This window comes from Myotis yumanensis, unplaced genomic scaffold (assembly GCF_028538775.1).
Source record: "Myotis yumanensis isolate MYYU_CA2020_CCGP unplaced genomic scaffold, mMyoYum1.0.hap1 SCAF_3, whole genome shotgun sequence".
NCBI classification, from domain to species: domain Eukaryota; kingdom Metazoa; phylum Chordata; class Mammalia; order Chiroptera; family Vespertilionidae; genus Myotis; species Myotis yumanensis.
The window spans coordinates 128,445,604-128,462,451 of record NW_027223754.1 but is presented as its reverse complement, the minus strand read 5'-3'; the positions used below and the strand labels follow the sequence as shown (position 1 = coordinate 128,462,451).

At 41.8% G+C, this 16,848-nt stretch overlaps 1 protein-coding gene across 2 annotated transcripts in view; it reads left to right on the top strand.

The window, feature by feature from the left end:
- MGAT4C (MGAT4 family member C) overlaps positions 1–16,848 on the top strand; it is a 740,042-nt gene that overhangs the window by 378,096 nt on the left and 345,098 nt on the right. The gene's annotated exons all lie outside the window — the stretch shown is intronic.

The window sequence follows — 16,848 nt, the reverse complement described above, 5'->3', positions numbered from 1 at the left end:
TTCTATACATAAAACTTTACTCTACTAGGTATATTTTGCTATTTTTTTTTTTTCAAAAAATCATTAAATGACTTAAAAAAATCCTCAGTAAACTTTGAAGGGCCCAAATGCAAATATTGACTACTAAAATACAGAAGTATTCTTAACATCTACTTTTCAAAGGAATGTTTCCATTATGATTTATTACATTATTTATCTTCTAGATCTTGTTCTCAACTCTGGGCTAATTTATTTTTTAATTAATTCACTTTACAATGTGTGGCATACTTTCACCATAACAAGGACAGTGCCAGAAACTGTGCCAAGTATGAGGATTCAAAGATTAATAAAATACATTTCCCACATTTAATTATTCAGTCTAGAAAAGAAAACAACATATAAGTAATGTCATATAAGGAGAAAAGCAGTATAATTTAGATTCTTCTCTATTTCTACCTTGGAGACAGAGAGAAGGGCTTTAGAAACAAAGACACATTTTTAAGAAAATAAATAAAAGGATTTTTGAGTCAGGAAAAAGGCAGCAGGAAAGCTGATGAGGTGATCACTTCACATGGTGAGGGGTGTTCTATGATATGCTGAGTTGTGGACTTCTCCCTGAAGGCACTAGAAGACAACCAAATGCCTTTGTTGTTGTTTTATTATTTTTTTTAAGCAAGAGAATCATAAGAGCAAATTTATCTTTTGGAAAGATCCCTCTAGCAGCAATATGGAAGATTGATTGTCCTCGAGTGAGGTAATTACCAAAGTTTAAGTGAGAGTCGGTGAGAGACTAGAGATACTGGGAAGGAAATGAAGAGCAGAATTTAAGAGAAAATGGCTCAGTTAAAGCTTTCCCCCTTCACAATGCACACTGGAGGACAGCAAGTCTTAGTCACTAAGAAGATCGAGGATGTTTGGCTGAAGGGCAGAAAGAAAAGGAAGAGGACTTTTGGAATATTTAGTTTTCTAGCTGGAGCAATAACTAAGACTAGCCCAAGGTCAGTAAGCACCTTTTGTGATTTTATTAATCTTGCAAGTCCCAGTGTAAATTTTATTTCCAACTGTAAATGTTTCTTAAATCATATATATATGAACTTAGAGAAGATAGTGAACTTAAAGAAGGCAGAAATGTTGTCTTATTTGTCATAGTATTTCTGGCATTTAACACAATGTGAGACATAGTACTTTGAAACCACTATTGAAATAAAGGTACCTAGGAATTGTGCATTCATATTGACTCAGAAAACTTTGGAGAATTAATAACCAAACAACAACAAAAAATGCCAAGCAGAAAAACAAGAACTTAGAAGCAGTAGAGCTACTTTACTGAATGATGAGTATCCTTCATAGACATTTTCCTCAACTAGTGGTTCTCAACCTTCCTAATGCCGTGACCCTTTAATAAAGTTCCTCATGTTGTGGTGACCGCCAACCATAAAATTATTTCGTTGCTACTTCATAACTGTAATTTTGCTACTGCTATGAATCGTAATGTAAATATCTAATATGCAGGATGTATTTTCAGGGGTCGCGACCCACAAGTTGAGAATCGCTGCCTGCTCCTCTGTTATAAGATTTCCCTGTCACTCCTGTCTGAGTGAAGTGTCCTGTCTTTTGCTCACATAACGTATCTTTATTCTAACATCTAGTTCACTAACTGTGTCATTATCCCTTCAATTTTTTAAAATTAAATTCTTTATTATTTAAAGTGTTACATATGTCTCATTTCCCCCCATTGACCTCTACTGGAATGCTCCTACCCCCTAGCACATACCCTCACTCCCTTACTGTCTGTATCCATTGGTTATACTTATATGCATGCATACAAGTCCTTTGGTTGATCTCTTACCACTCCCCGCCCCGCCTTCCCTCTAAGGTTGGACAGTCTGCACGATGATTCTATGTCTCTGGATCTATTTTAGTTCATCAGTTTGTCTTGTTTATTATATCCTACATATGAGTGAGATCATGTGGTATTAAATCTTTCTCAAACTGGCTTATTTTGCTTAGCATAATCCTCTCCAGTTGCATCCATGCTGTTGACAATGGTAAGAATTCCTTCTTTTTTACAGCAGTGTAGTATTCCATTGTGTAGATGTACCACTGTTTTTTAATCCACTCGTCTGCTGATGGGCACTTAAGTTGTTTCTAAATCATAGCTATTGTAAATGGTGCTGCTATGAACATAGAGGTGCATATATCCTTACTCATTGATGTTTCTTGGGATACTAGTGGCCCGGTGCACAAAATTCATGCACGGGGGAGGGGGTGTTCCTCAGCCCGGCCTGCACCCTCTCCAATCTGGGACCCTTCAAAGGGTGTCCTACTGCTGGTTTACAGGGATCAGGCCTAAACCAGCAGTCGGACATCCCTCCCTCCAATCCAGGACTGCTGGCTCCTAACCCCTCACCTGCCTGCCTTCCTGCCTGATTGCCCCTAACCACTCTGCCTGCAAGCCTGCTCACCCCCAACTACCCCTCACCGCTGGCCTGCTTGCCCCCAAATGCCCCCCCCCGCCAGCCTGACCACCTCAAACTGCCCCCTCCTGCTGGCATACTTGCCCTGACCTACCCTCTACACTGGCCTGCTCACCCCCAACTGCCTCCCTGCTGGCCTGCTCACTCCAAACTGCCCGCCCCCCGCTGTCCTGATCACCTCCAATTGACCCCCACTGACGGCCTGCTTGCCCCCAACTGGCCCCACTGCTGGTCTGCTTACCCCCAATGGCCCCACCCCCCACCAGCCTGATCACCCACAACTGCCCTCCCATCTTGGCCTCTAACTATCTCTACTTCAGCCCCGCCACCATGGCTTTGTCCAGAAGAATGTCCGGAACATCTCCTGGAAGGTCTCCCAATTTAATTAGCATATTAGCTTTTTATTAGTATAGATAGAGGCCTGGTACACAGATGGGGGCTGGCTGGTTTGCCCAGAAGTGTGTCCTGGATGAGGGTGGGGGTTCCCTTGGAGCATGGGGCACCCTGGGAGAGGGACCTGTGGTGTTTTGCAGGCCGGCCATGACCCCATGGGGTGAGGGTCCCTGCTGGCGTGCCTGGTCATCTGGGTGAGGGGCTGAGGGCCCTGTTCAGGCTGGCCACACCCCCTTCAGGGTGGGGGGTTCTGCTGGGGTGCCTGGCCAGCCTTGGTGAGGGGCTGATGGCTGTTTGCCGGCTAGCCCTGGCCCCGGGCAACCCAGGCTCCAAGACCTTCCTTGAGTGGAGGCCACAGTGGCTGGAAACAGATATATGGGATTTATTTTTTTTCTATAATTGAAACGTTGTAGCCTGGAAAGAAGCCCACAGCAGGGCAGTGGGAAGCTTGGCTTCCTCCATTACCAGGGGCAACCCAAGCCTCCTGTTCACTCCAGCTCTGTGGCCGACGCCATCTTGGTTGGGTTTATTTGCCTACTCGCTCCTGATTGGCTGGTGGGTGTGGCTGGTGGGCATGGCTGGTGTGTGTAGTGGAGGTATGCTCAATTTGCATGTTTCTCTTTTATTAGATAAGACTAGAGGCCCGGTGCACAAAAATCTGTGCACTCGGAGGCGGGGGAGGGGGGTCCCCCCACACAGTCTGGGACCCCTCAGGATATAACGACCTGCTGGCTTAGGCCTGCTCCCGGGTGGCAGAAGGCAGGCCCAATCCCTAGGTGCAGCCCCTGGTTGGGCTCAGAGCAGGGCAGATTGGGAGGTTGCGATGCCACCCTCAGTCACGCTCGGGGTGGGGCCAATTGGGGAGTTGGGGCACCACCCCTGGTCACGCACAGAGCAGGGAAAATCAGGGGGTTGGGGTGCTGCCCCCTGTCAGGCACAGAGCAGGGCCCATCAGGGGGGTTAGGGCTCCATACCCTGTCATGCACAGAGCAGGGCCCATCAGGGGGTTGGGGAGCTCCCCCCGTCATGCACAGAGTAGGGCCGATAAGGGAGTTAGGGCACCACCCCCTGTCACCCACAGAGCAGGGCCGATCAGGGGGTTGGGGCGCCGCCACTGTCACACTCAGGGCAGGGATGATGGGGAGGTGATGACTCTACCTGGTCACACACAGAGCAGGGCCTGTGTGGGGGGGTGTTGGGGCGCCGCACCCTGTCACACACAGAGCTGCAGGGCGACCAGGGGGTTTGGGTGCTGCCCCCTGTCACGCTGATCCAGTGCCAGGAGGCCTCGCGGCTCCACTGATCCCGGTGCTGGGAGGCATATTACCCTTTTACTATATAGGATAGAGGCCTGGGGGCCGGCTGGTTTGCCCTGATGGGTGTCCTGGATCAGGGTGGGGGTCCCCACTGGGGTGCCTGGCCAGTCTGGGTGAGGGGCTGAGGGCTGCTTTCAGGCTGGCGGTTGTTGACTGAAGCTCCCAACCGCTCCTTTTTTTTCTCTTTTTTTTATTTTATTCTGGGCCAGCTTTAGCTCTGGCTCTAGCTCTGAGGCGTCCGCTGCTGAAAAGCAGGTATCTGGTTTGTTTCGGTTCTATAATCAAAACAATGTATAACTCCAGCTCTGAGATCCTGGCGGGCTGAAAGCTGGTTTCTGGGGTTTTGTTTAGCTTCTATATTTGTTAGAATGTTTCAAACTGCCAGCTCAGAGGCTGGCAAGGCAAGCGGGGAATGTTGTAGTCTGCAGTCACTGGAGCAAGCAAGCCTCATATTCGCTTCCAGCTGCCTGGCTGCCGGCCACCATCTTGGCTGACAGTTAATTTGTATAAGGATATGCTGATTAGCCAATGGGAAGGGTAGCGGTCGTACGCTAATTACCATGTTTCTCTTTTATTAGTGTAGACTAGATGCCTGGTGCATGAAATTCATACACTGGCAGGGGGGTTTCCTCAGCCTGGCCTGCACACTCTTGCAGTCAGTCCAAGAACCCTTGGGGGATGTCAATTGACAGCTTAGGCCCACTCCCCTTAGCGCTGTTGCAGAGGTGGGAGAGGCTCCCGCCACCTCCCCTTTGCTAATTAGCTGTGAACCCGGCTTCTGGCTGAGAGGCACTCCCCCTGAAGGAGCACACTGATCACCAGGGGGCAGCTCCTGCATTGAGCTTCTGCTCCCTGGTGATCAGTCCACATCATAGTGACCAATCTATCCGCTGTTCAGTTGATTTGCATATTAGCCTTTTATTATATAGGATAGTCCTAGAAGTGGGACTACTGAGTCAAATGGGAGTTCCATTTTTAACTTTTTGAGGAAACCTCATACTGTTCTCCATAGTGGCTGCACCAGTCTGCATTCACACCAGCAGTGCACAAGGGTTCCTTTTTTCTACATACTCGACAACATTTGTCCTTTGTTGATTTGTTGATGATAGCCATTCTGCCAGATGTGAGATGGTATCTCATTGTCATTTTGATTTGTGCCTCTTAGATGATTAGTGACTTTGAGCATGTTTTCATATATCTCTTGGCCTTCTGTATGTCCTCTTTCGAAAAGTGTCTATTTAGGTCCTTTGCCCATTTTTTTTATTGGATTGTTTATCTTTTTTTGTTAAGTTGTATGAGTTCCTTATAAATTTTGGAGATTAAACCCTTATTGGAGATAACATTGGCAAATATGTTCTCCCATACAATGGTCTCTCTTATCATTTTGTTGTTGGTTTCTTTTGCTGTGCAGAAGCTTTTTATTTTGATGTAGTCCCATTTGTTTATTTTCTCCTTAGTTTCCATTGTCCTAGGAGCAGTATCGGTAAATATAGTGCTATGACATATATCTGATAGTTTGCTGCCTATGGATTTTTCTAAGATTTCTTTGGTTTCCAATCTTACATTTAAGTCCCTTATCTATTTTGAGCTTATTTTTGTGTATGGTATAAGTTGGTGGTCTAGTTTCATTGTTTTGCATGTATCTGTCCAATTTTCCCAACACCATTTATTGAAGGGACTGTCTTGACTCCATTGTATGCTCTGACCTCCTTTGTCAAATAGTAATTGAGCATAATGGCTTGTGTTGTTTTCTGGGTTCTCTGTTCTGTTCCATTGGTCTATATGTCTATTCATGTGCCAGTTCTAGGCAGTTTTTGAAACAGTGGCTTTGTAATATAGCTTGATATCTGGTCTTATGATCCCTCCAACTTTGTTCTTCATTCTCAGGATTGCTATGTCTATTTGGGGTCTTTTTTATTCCATATGAATTTTTGGAGAGTTTGTTCTAGGTATGTGAAATATGCCATTGGTATTTTAATGGGGATTGCATTGAATCTATAGATTACTTTGGGTAGTATGGATATTTAAATGATGTTCATTCTACCAACCCATGAATACAGCATATTCTTCCATTTGTTTATGTCTTCCTCTACTTCTTTTTTCAATGTCTTACAGTTTGCAGAGTATACATCTTTTAACTCCTTTGTTAAGTTTATTCTGAGGTATCTTAACTTTTTTGATGCAAAGGTAAATGGGATTATTTTTTTAGTTTCTTTTTCTGTGAGTTCGTTATTCTATATAATAAAGAGCTAATATGCTAATTAGACTGGACTGTGAAACAACCATCCGGGCGACCTTCTGGATGACCTTCTGGATGAAACCAGGGCTGCCAGTGCTGAGGCAGCCAGGGCTGCAAGGGCCAAGCCCCTTGCATGAATTTTGTGCATCAGGCCTCTAGTTGGCTTATAAGAAAGCTATTGATTTTGGGGTGTTCATTTTGTATCCTGCTACATTGCCAAATTCATTTATTAAGTCTAGTAGTTTTTTGGTGGAGTCTTTAGGGTTTTCTATGTACAATATCATGTTATCTGCAAATAATGACAGTTTTACTTCTTTTTTTCCCAATTTGGATGCCTTTTATTTTTTATTCTTGTCTGATCCCTATGGCTAGCACTTCCAGTACTATTTCGAACAGAAGTGGTGAAAATGGGCATCCCTGCCTAGTTCCTGTTATTAGGGGAAATGAGTTTAGTTTCTGCCCTTTGAGTATGATGTAGGCTGTAGGTTTGTCTTATAAGGCTTTTATTATGTTGATGTATGATCCCTCTATTTCCATTTTGCTGAGAGTTTTTATCAAGAAAGAGTGTTGGGTTTTGTCAAATGCTCTTTCTGCATCAATTGATATGAATATGTTATTTTTGTCTCAGTTTGTTTATGTGATGTATAACATTTATTGATTTGTGAATATTGTACTAGCCTTGCATTCCCAACCCCTCACTTTTGACTCTCACATGTACCTTATTCCTAGCTCAGTTAATGTTACAGAATCAGCACCCAATAATCACTTTTAAATGAACATAAAATTTTTGTCAATTTTCAGATTCTACTATAGTCTACTAAAACAGTTAAATATATATTATACTATAGGCCCAGTGCACAAATACGGGCACAGTGGGGGTGGGCGATAGGGGCCTGCAGATGGGGGGGGGGGGGAGGTTGCATCACGGGAGGTTGGCCGGCAGGCCCAGATCTAGTTGTGTAGATGTGCTGAGGTAGCAGCTAGCAAAGACCACAGACAGAGTGCCCCCAAATAGCCTGAACACCAGCTATGCTCTGAGTTAGAAATACAGCTATACTTCGCTGCCTGCGCTTGGGAAGCCTCACTCTCCCCAGGGCGGAGTTGCTGAGAGATAGACAGGTTGTCTCTCCTACCTCAGCTGCACATTTTCTTGGGGTTGCACCCCCAAGCATGATAAGTAGCTGACTTTGGCCAATGGTGGCACACCACTGTAAGAGCACTAGCCAATCAGTGGTTGGGAGCCCATAAAGATGTGGGGGATGAGCTAGAAGTGGCTGATGGGGTCAGGAGGGTGAGCAGCACAGCGTGGTGCGGTGGCAGAGGTAAAATGGTTGTGATGCTTGTTTTACATATTTGCCCCTTCTGCCCCCTCCAAACTGCTACTCTGTCTCCATCAGTGTTGGGGTCACTCTCCTCCTACAGGTTTCCTGGACCCAGATGTTCTGGTGCCCACAGCCTTAGCCAGGGGTATGGAACTGCCAGGGGGAGGGACTGCGGGAGGTTGGCTGGCCGCCAGGGGGAGGGACCTCAGGAGTTTGGCCAGCATGGGAGGTTGGCTGTAGGAGCACACTGACCACCAGGGGGCAGCTCCTGTGTTGAGCATCTGCCCCCTTTTGGTCAGCGCATATCATAGCGACTGATTGACTGGTCGTTCAGTTGTAATGGTTGCTTAGGTATACATATACACCACTTTCCTCTTCTAAAAGAAATAGGGAATACAAAAAAGAATAGATCACTAAAAGGATTTGAGTTAGGATTCAAAAAATGTAATACACCACATTAACAAAATAACACAATATTTAAATTCATGTGGAACTACAAAAGAATTGCAATAGCTAAAGTGGTCTTGAGCAAGAGCAAAGCTGAAGTCATTACACTTCCTGATTTTAACTATATTACAAAGATATATTAATCAATAGTATGGTACTAGCATTAAAAAGATGCATAGACCAATGGAATTGAATTAAGAGCACAGAAATATTCCCACATATATAAACTAATTTTTGACAAAAACATCAGTAATAAACAATGGGGAAAGGATAGACTTTTCAATAATGGTGTTTGGAACACTGGACATCTACATCTAAAGGAATGAAATTGGACACTTTGCTTAAACTATGCCCAAAAATCAAGTCAAAATGATACATTAAAAAAGGAAACTCGACCACCAACTTATACCATACAAAAGAATAAACTCAAAATAGATAAAAGACTTAAATGTAAGTTGTGAAACCATAAATATTCTGGAAGAAACCACAGAGAAAAATCTCAGACATCTCTCATAGCAATATACTTGTGTACAAGATACACCTCCTAGGGCAAAGGAAACTGAGTAGAAATTAAACAAATGGAACTACATCAAAATAAAATGTTTCTGCACAGCAAAAGAAACCATACTAATAAAAGGGTAATATGCTAATTAGACCAGATAGACCGGACGTCTTCCAGACGTCATTTCGGACATACTTCCTGACAAAGCTAGGGCCTGGTGGCACCGCTAAGGGTCCCGGTTGCCTGCAGCCAGCCCGAGTGAAGCTGTCCCAGGTCTCAGGTGCCTGTGGCCAGCCCAGGCAAAGCTGTCCTGGGTCCTGGGTGCCTGCAGCTGGCCAGAGGGAGGGAAGCCCAAGTCCCAGTTGCCTGTGGCCAGCTGGAGGAAGAGAGCCGAGGTCCCATGTGCAGGGGCTAAGGCAGAGGTGGTTAGGGGTGAACAGGCAGGCAGGCTAGTGGTTAGGGGCAATCAGGCAGGCAGGCAGGCAAACGGTTAGGAGCCAGCCATCCCAGATTGCAAGAGGGATGTCCAACTGCTGGTTTAGGCCTGATCCCATAGTCAGTTGTGCATCCCCTGAAAGGTCCCGATTGCAAGAGTGTGCAGGCCAGGCTAAGGGACATCCCCCACCCCATGCACAGATTTCGTGTACTGGGCCTCTAGTCAACAAAATAAAAAGGGAGCCCACTGTATAGGATAACATATTTGGCAATGATATATCTGATAAAGGGTTAATATCCAAAATGTATAAGGAACTCATACAACTTAACAAAAGAAAGTCAAACAATCCAATTTAAAAATGGGCAAAAGACTAAATATACACGTCTCCAAAGTGGACATACAGATGGCCTAGAGTCATATGAAAAAATGCTCAAAGTCACTAATTATCTAAGAGATGTAGATCAAAACAATAATGCGGTATCACCTCACACCTATCAGAGTGGCTATCATCAACAAATCGACAAATGACAAGTGCTCACTTATATGTGAAACATAAAAAAAACCCATCATTGAAAGTAGGAAATAAAATGGTGGTTGCCAGGTGCGTGGAGGAAATAGTGAGAAGGTAAGAAAATGGTATAGGTTTTCTGTTACACAGCATAAGTTCTGGAGAGCCAGTGTTCTGCATGGTGACCACAGTTAATAAATGCTGTATTGTACATCTAAAATTTGCTAAGAGAGCAGATCTTAAATGTCTCACCACAAAAATAAAATGTAGTTATATGAATTTGTGAATGTGCTAGTTTAATTGTGATAATCAGTTCACAATGCATATGTATATCAAAACATAACATAATAGGAATTAAATATATAGTTTTTATTTAACAATAATACCTCAATAAAGCTGGGGGGAAAAAACTTTGTGTCAACATTTTCAAGAGAAAAAATGAACCTAAGATTATGCTGCATAAGTATTGGACTATCTCTTCAATGATTTTTATCAGCATTCTCCTGAGGAATTTTTACAGGACATTTGCTAGCTAAAATAAATGTATGCAGCCCTGGCTAGTATGATTCAGTGGCTGGAGCATTGTCCTGTTCACTGAAGGTTCTCGGGTTCAATTCCTGGTCTGGGCCTGTACCGAGGCTCCGGGTTCTATCCCTGGTCATGGTGTGGGCATGAGGTAACTGATGTTTCTCTCTCCCTCTCTCTCTCCCTTCATTTCTCTAGAATTAATGAATAGCATGTCCTGGAGTTAGGATTTTTAAAAAGTGTATTCATCTGTAAATAGTTGTCCCAAATAGTCACAAACTAAAATAGAAGCAAGCTGTTATTTGATATCCAAAGAGGTCACATAATTAGTCCCTAGGAGAGCAGTCTCTTCTTGGCAAATTTTGTTTTTGATCCTTTAGATGTCATCCTACCACCCCCGCTATACAAATACCCACAAACTGTATAGAGAGAACTGTGTACTGTTAGGTATTTAACACTTAAAAGAAGTGACCTTTTGCGCTGGCTAGTTTTCTCAGTGGGTAGAGCACTGGCCTGCAGACTGAAGGGTCCCAGATTCCATTCTAGTTGGGGCATAAACCCAGGTTGTGGGCTGGATCCCCAGTATGGGGCTGCAGGAAGCAGCCAATCAATACTTCTCTCTTATCATTGATGTTTCTGTCTCTCTCTCCATCACCCTCTCAGAAATCAATAAAAATATATTTAACAACAACAAAAAAGGAAGTGACCTCTTTTCTCAACTTGATATTTTGTATTTACATGACAGATACTTGATGATGTGAAAGAAAAAGTGCACCAGATGAAGTTAAATGCACATGGGAAACTTTATTCAAGGCTATTTCAAAAGGGGGGAGATATTAAATTTAATTCTGTTGAAATATAAGGTGAGATATTTTTAAGAGCAAAAAGAGTTTGTGTAAAAATACTAGTGGATATTAGGTAAGAGGTTGATTAATGTGGTTAGGTAATCTGTGTTTGTTAACAAGGCTTATTTTTTAACTTATTTTTTGTAATTTATGTATTTGTATTTTAGGGGTTTTTAAACATATCTATTAAATGTATATAAGGTATAATTATTTGGTCACTGTCTGATACCTCTAAAGCATAAACCATCAATAGTAGAGAAAGGTAATTTAATTTTAATTATATTTAATTGTAGTTCTTAGGCATATTTGGCAAAAATTTTAAAAGTACAATTTTTCAATATTTTTCCCCCACAGTTAAGCTTTCTCCTTGAAATACATAATGGTTATGCAATAAAGAAATAGTCTATTTTGTTCTTCAGGGCCTTACCTAATCGATTGAAAACAAATTATCTTTTGAGAGAAGAGTCCCTAAAATAAGTTTAAATGTAAGAACACAAATATCATTTCATCTTACATTACATTCAATGCTGATATGTTGGACAGAACATCTTTGTCTCAAGTTTATTAAGAACATCCGTATCCTGCTTAGGTGGTTGTTTCCTTGGCATTTCTATTCCATCTATTTGATTTTTATAAAGAGATTGCCTTTGAAATTCAAATAGCAGACTATCTTCTGGGAGAGAGGGGATATAGGGTAAATTTAAGAGTCTGCAATTCTCATTTCATCTGGTAGATAATTCTGTTTTCAGCTTAGAATAAGGAACAGGAAATTTTAGCAAAGAGGCAGATTGAAAGAAAAAAAAAAAAAAGGTAGAACTGCCAAACTTCTCCCAATTCAGGTCATCCCTATATGGATTCATTGTGTGGTCTGAAAAGAACAGGCAAGCAGCAAGCATTCACTCATAGGAAGCACACAGACACATACAAAACACATTCATAAGCAACAAAAACTTCCTTCCTGCTGCTGCAGCTTAACTTCAGTATTTTGTAATACTAATAATTAACTAAATGAAGCTTCATAAGAGTTTGAAAAGATGATAGTCAGGGATTGGACACAGATAAGATATTGAAGTGTCATTACGTTACTGCTGGGGATATTTTTGAAAGTAGATAGTAGTTTTGCAGCTTCATGTGCACATCTGGAATGCACTTGGCATTTGTCTTTGTGTTTCCATTCTATATTTTAGTTATTGGTGTTTTCAAACAATGAGTCCAGTTTGAATCCTGAGCTTCCTTTATTTAGTATTTTGGAGCAGGAAGTTTAAAGGAAAGTATGTAATAGAAATTATTTTGCCTAGACTTAGTGCCTAATGTTTAGTGAAAATGAAGACACAGTTTTATGACGCAAAATGCTCAAAAAATTTAGAATGGGTATTTTGCATAAAAGAAAAAATGTTCCTATTTCTCCCATTTAGCCTATTAATAGATTACTATATTGTTTAAGGTGGCAAAATAATTATCTAAATAGGCATGTTTCAATTTCAATTTTGAAGGTTGTTTCTAATAACATGTAAGCTGTCGCTATAGGCCAGCATCTAGAATAGCCTTTTAAAGAGCCTACTAAACTAGTATATGTGTCTTTCTGCTTCCTGAAACTTAGAAAGGCTGTAACTTCAGTAACAATCCTAATACATAAAAACCCTGGATTCGTCACATCCACAACGACCGGAGACTCGACCTAACGCCCAGGCTGCATGCACAGCAGGCTCTGGTGGGTGAGGACTTGTAGCAGCGGAGACAGGAATGGGGGAGGTGGGGTCGGCACTCACACTCACAACCGCACACATGCACAGACACACACAGCGCCCACCAGCTCACAGCCTTTTCTCCCTTTCTTTCCCTCCCTCCCCGCTCGCTCTTGGAGCTTCTCTCAGAATGAGGAAACAAAACAGACTGGGCCTGAAGAGACCTGGATGGAAGGGAGGGCCAGCAGAGGGTGGAGCTGCCCCCACTGGCCCCACCTCCTCCCAGCTGGGAAAGAGGAAGAGGGACACAGGGAGGGAGGGAGGCCTGGAGGACTGCTGAGAAAAACAAGGAGAGACAGAGACTGGGAGAGATCAGGCCGGCAGGGGAGGCAGTTGGGGGCAAGATCAGGCCAGCAGGGGAGAGCGGTTAGGGACAATCAGGCAGGCAGGCAGAGACAGTTAGGTGCAAACAGGCAGGCAGACAGGCGAATGGTTAGGAGCCAGCAGTCCCAGATTGTGAGAGGGATGTCCCTGATTGGAGAGGGTGCAGGCTGGGCTGAGGGAATCCCCCATGCACGAATTTCGTGCACCAGGCCACTAGTCCTATATACTAAAAGGCTAATATGGCCCTAACTGGTTTGGCTCAGTGGATAATGCGTCAGCCTGCAGACTGAAGGGTCCCAGGTTCGATTCCGGCCAAGGGCATGTACCGTGGTTGCGGGCACATCCCCAGTAGGAGGTGTGCAGAAGACAGCTGATCGATGTTTCTCTCTCATCAATATTTCTAACTCTTTATCCCTCTCCTTTCCTCTCTGTGAAAAATCAATAAAATATATATTTTTTAAAAAAGGCTAATATGCAAATTATCCCTTCAGGAGTTTGACTGACAGTGAGTTCAACAGCTCACTATGACATGTGCTAACCACCAGGGTTGGTGCGGAATGAAGGAAGGCCCTGCCAGCAGCCAGCAGCTGGGAAAGGAAGGCCCAGCTGGTAGCCGACAGCTAGGGGAAGGAAGGCTGCGATCGGCCCTGATCACTGACTAGGCCTAGGGACCCTATCTGTGGATGAATTTCATGCACTGGGCCTCTAGTATTCCATGAACCTTCAAGATGGAAGCCATTGGCTAAGCATGGAAAATTAGAAAAGCTCTTGGGTCTTTGATGTCTACAAAGCTACCAAAAAAGCCCTGGACTTATATATCAACCTCACTTGAGTCATTTTATCTATCTATCTACATATTTGTTTATCTATCATCCATCTATTTACCTTATTTTATTTATTATTAATTTGTGATATTTACATTTGAATCTCATCTAACTTTTAGAAATAGTCATGATGATAAGAACAGCATAAAACATAGCACACACTCTTTGTAACAACCTTTCTTTAGTAATTTTAATACATATTTTTAATTGCCTGTCCCTATGAATTAACCACTCCAAGTGAATGGTTTCCTGCCAAGTCACACAACATTTATTCATCAAATAATTACTGAGTCTGACATTCTTTTACATGCTGGGAATAGTAGTAGAGGAATATGCTAAAATAAACATTAGCTCTTTCTCTTATGATTACTGTCATATTATATATTGGAGATGACAGCCATACAACTGATTTTCTTGATTAAACAAAACTCCTCTTATTAAACATATTAATTAATGCCCACAAGGATATCCACTACATTCTATATTATTTAAACAAGAACACTTTAATAAGTGAAAAGCTATGCTATTAAAAATTACAACTATGAAACAGTTAGTAAACAGAGAGATGCTTTCCCTCTTATTAGGCCATGCTGTATAAACCCATTGCTTCTACACACATTGACTATAAATATTTACTCAGTTTTAGCTACCACAACTGTTCTCAGGCTTAGATTACAGATTCACTTCTTAACTTTCAAAATCTCCTTCTAATTATAACTAGCATGCTATTTCAAAATGTGAACTTGGTAATATTTTTCCATTTTAAAAATGCTTCAAAAATTTCTCATTTCTTCAAACTCTATGTATGTCATCATCATATCATCAAAGATTACTTTCTACTTTCTTCTTTTCCTTCTTCTTCTTCTTCTTCTTCTTCTTCTTCTTCTTCTTCTTCTTCTTCTTCTTCTTCTTCTTCTTCTTCTTCTTCTTCTTGTTCTATCTTCTTTTTCGTAGTCGTCCATTATTTTCTATGTTCCAAGATTTGTGATTAATATTATATGTAGATTTTCCTCTCAATCATCACCATACCTCATTAGGTTATTTTTATTTACTCATTAATGCAATTCAGAGATTAAGTGGGGTTAGACTACTTGTTAATATCATACAACTTGTAAGATATAGGGTTAAATTTTAAAGCCTGATAGTCTGATTACCAGAGCCCTTGGCATTGAATCTTGTTATATTGCCTCCATTAAAAAAGTGATTAAAAGAAAAAGGAGCAACTGCATGACTGAATAAGAACCTTTTATTATCTTGCTTCAGTTACATTTCAGTCTCATTTTCTGTCACTCACCTATATCACGGTATAGAATCCAACCATTGTTATTTTACTTTTCTTTGCACTGAAATGTTGATTTTGCCTTTAGACTTTCACAAATGCCAGACCCACTTCCTGGAGCATTCTCACTGTTCAAATTTACCTGGATGATAGCTCATTATTGATTAAGTGACAGATTCAATGACACTTATTCTACTACTAGAGGCCCGATGCACAAAATTCGTGCAAGAGTAGGCCTTTCTTTCCCCGGCTGCCAGCACCAGCTTCCCTCTGGCACCTGGAACCAGAGCTTCCCTCTGGGTGCTGGCAGGCACCCGGGATCCAGGCTTCCCTCTCAGCTGCAGCTTCATCCAGAAGGATATCCGGGAGGATGTCCAGTCTAATTAGCATATAACCTTTTATTATTATAGATACTTTTCATCATTTAGTCTACTTTTATTAGGTGTGCCATTCTGTTCTTGCAATCAGGACATTGATCACATTCTATTTTAAATGTTGATTTATAGGTCTTAGTCTCCCACTAGATTGCAGGTACTCTAAAGAAACTACAGTGAAGGCAACTACCTTCTCTACCAGTGAGTTACTAGTGTTCTGACACATGATAGACACTTAAGAATGTAAAAGTAAAAGTGCACCAGATGGAGTTCCACAAACATGGGAAACTTTATTCATTGCTATTGCAAAAGGGGGGAGATATTTAATTTAATTCTGCTGAAATACAAGGTGGAAGATTTTTAAAAGGAAGAGGAGTTTGTGTAAAAATATTAGAGAAGCCTGGCCACAAAACTCAAGTACTAGAGAATATTAGGTGAGAGATTGATTACTGTGGTTAGGTCATCTGTATTTGCTAACAATGCTTATTGTTTTTGTGGGGGTTTTTAATTTTTTTTATTGGGGCAAAATTAGTTAATAAAATTAAATAAGTTTCAGGGGTATAATTTTATAATACATAATATGTATTTTATTATTCACCACCCCAAGTCAACTTTCTTTCCATCACCATTTATTCCCCCTTTACCCTCTCCTATCCCATCACCCCTCCCATTTCTCTTTTTCTCTGGTAATCATTTTAATGTTATCTATGAGGTTGTTTTTTTTCTTCATCCCTTCACCATTTTTACCCTGCCCCCCTCCTCCCATCACTCTGACAGCTGTTAGTCTGTTCTCTGTATCTAAGAGTAACATTGTTTACTGTTAACATAGAGACTAGGACAGCGGTTCTCAACCTGTCGGTCGCCACCCCTTTGGGGTTGAATGACCCTTTCACAGGGGTCGCCTAAGACCATCGGAAAACACATATATAATTACATATCATTTTTGTGATTAATCACTATGTTTTAATTATGTTCAATTTGTAACAATGAAATTGGGAGTCACCACAGATGAGGAACTTTATTAAAGAGTGGCAGCATTAGGAAGGTTGAGAACCACTGGACTAGGAGGTAGAGGCGCCATCTTTCTTGATGATTATGCCTCAAAGGAATCATTCCCAAATACTGGAGAAAGACAGTCTTGGGTTGTAAAACTGGCAAGAGGTTGAGAGAAGATTTACATCTCAAAAAGGAAGAAAAATAATTTATAATTTCAAGTTTAAAGTAAATGCTTTAAGAAAAAGAGGTCAGAAACTAGAGTCAAGAAAAAATCTGTCTAAAATTTGTTTAATCGAGCTGAAAGGAGTTGTAAGGCC